The sequence below is a fragment of the Triticum dicoccoides genome, chromosome 7B, assembly GCF_002162155.2.
Source record: "Triticum dicoccoides isolate Atlit2015 ecotype Zavitan chromosome 7B, WEW_v2.0, whole genome shotgun sequence".
NCBI lineage: Eukaryota > Viridiplantae > Streptophyta > Magnoliopsida > Poales > Poaceae > Triticum > Triticum dicoccoides.
In genome coordinates this window covers 10,931,158-10,933,475 of record NC_041393.1, presented here as the reverse complement: position 1 = coordinate 10,933,475, position 2,318 = coordinate 10,931,158, and the positions used below count along the sequence as shown (strand labels likewise).

At 62.9% G+C, this 2,318-nt stretch overlaps 1 pseudogene; it reads left to right on the top strand.

Moving 5' to 3' along the window:
• The first annotated feature begins 1,940 nt into the window (after positions 1 to 1,940).
• On the top strand, positions 1,941 to 2,038 carry LOC119342454 (annotated as a pseudogene).
• The last annotated feature ends 280 nt before the right edge of the window (positions 2,039 to 2,318 follow it).

Below are 2,318 nucleotides of genomic sequence, written 5' to 3'. Positions count from 1 at the left end.
AGCCGGCGGCCGATCGTCAAAGCGCGGGCTCGTCCGCCGCGCCGGCTGCTGGCGGCGGCACGCAGAAGCGCCGGGCCGCGTCAATCCTCTTCGGCAGTCGGCCGAAGAAGTCCAAAGCCTCCGCCGCAGCGACAAAACGAGAAGAGGCGGCCGCGAAGGCGGCCCGCTTCCCGAAGGCGGTGAAGCAGCCTCAGGCGGTCTCGGCGTAAGTCGTCAATTGCTTGTATGCATGTTTTTATTGTTTTCTTCTGCTCGAGCATTCTTCCTGACCTTTCTTCCTTTTCTGAATAGGGCGCCGCTTTCCCTTGAGCGGGGCCCAGGCGGCTCCGTAGTCGGGCCGGTTGGAGGGTCTTCAAGCCCCCGCCGCGTGGATCCCCGCGCCGACCTCATGGAAGCCACAGAGCGGAACGCTCGTGAGGCACGGGAAGAGAGGGAGGCGGCGGAGCGGACAGCCGCCCAGGCGGCGAAGGAGCGAGCCAACGCGGCAGCCAAGGCTCAGGCGGAGCGGGCGACCGTGGAGACGGAGGCGGAGGGCTCGCGCAACCAGCCTCCGCTGCTTGCCATCCCCCTCCGAACCGTGGCCCCGAACACCTCATTGCCCCTGGCGGAGGAGATCGTCCAAGACCCACCGTCAGTGCAAAGGGAGGAGCTCTTCGAGGTCTTCGCGGGGAGGACGCCGCCGGCAGCACCAACCGGAACGGGCCAAGGCGGCCAATCGTCGGCGGTGCCAGAGGAGCCGGCCGGGGGCGTACCCGAGGCCGGAGCCAGCCTCGAGATACAGCCGATGACGCGTCAGCGCGCAGGGGGAAGCGCCGCTCTGCCGGAGTCGCGCCAAGCTGCAGGCGCCGGCCAGTCGACGGAGGCTTTGGAGGCGGCCAGCTCCGCCACGTCCGGGTGGACTCCCAGCGGGGGGACCGGCGAGTTGAACGTGGCGGCCCAAGAGGTCCGGAGCTGGCTCCAAGCTCAGGCCACCCTTCTGCAGCAATATACCCAGGAGTTCCTGTCGACGCGGGCCACCATCCGGGTAAGTTTTTGCTCTTAACCACTCTGGTTTCTTGATTTCTTCCGTGGGGGCGCGTCAGCGCACCCACTGGGTGTAGTCCCCGAGATTCGGGCCGACTGCTGAGCAGTCGGGTCGGATCTTTCTTGACGACCATCTTATCTTTGCTTTCTGTCTCAACTTCCAGGAATATCATAATTCTCGCGCTGCCGCCTTCAACTCCCAGGCTCAGGAGTTGGGTCGGAAGATCGATGACCTGGCCAACAGCCGAAGTAAGTGCTCGCTCTTATCTGTTTCCTGTGGGGGCGCATTAGCGCACCCACTAGGTGTAGTCCCCGAGATTCGGGCCGACTGCTGAGCAGTCGGGTCGGATCTTCCTTGACGACCTTTCCCTTATTGGTTTTTTCTCTTTTTCTTTTGTTCTTGCAGGGGCCAACGCCGACTTGAGGAGGGAGCTTGGCAAGGCGCAGACCGCCCTTCGCACCAGGGACGCTGAGTACGCCGCCTTGGTCCAGGAGCGCGACCGCCTGGCCAAGAAGCTGGCCGACCAGGAGGAGAGCCACAAGGCGGCGTTGCAGAAGGCGCAGGACAGCGAGGCCGCCCTAAAGGCGGAGTTTGAGACCGAGGCGGCGAGCTGGGCTGAGACTCGTCAGGCGCTGGATGAAGGCTTTGGCCACATCGAGGATTTGATCGATGGTAAGCTGCCTTTCTCGCCCATGTGATGGGATCTCTCTCACGGGAGGTCCTGGCGCAGGTCTCGGACATCACGTCCTCGGCTCCTCTCTGGAAGGCAATCACGGAGATGTACTCATCCCAATCCCGGGCGCGAGCAATCCAGCTCCGCGGCCAACTCTCCAACACAAAGAAGGGCGAGATGACGGCATCGGCCTACTTCATGAAGATGAAGGGGATTGCTGATGAGATGGCTGCAATTCGTAAGAAGATTGATGATGATGATTTAATCTCGCAGATTCTTTCTGGGCTCGACAGCGACTACAACCCGTTCATGTCTGCAATCTCGGCCACAACTGCTCGAGGGGACCCCATCTCTCTCGGCGACCTGTACGGGCAGCTTCTGGCGACTGAGAGTCGCCTCGAGGCCCAGGCTCCTGGCGGATATTATTCTGCCAACCTCGCTAACAAAGGAGGGCGTGGCCCCTCCAACAGCGGCAACCGCTGGAATAACGGGGGGAACAGCGGCTATGGTGGTCGCAGCGGCTATGATGGTCGCGGGAGTAGCAACGGTGGTGGCTACCAGAACAAGCCACCAAAACAAGGAGGAGGAGGCGGGGGCTACCAAGGCGGTGGCGGCGGCTAC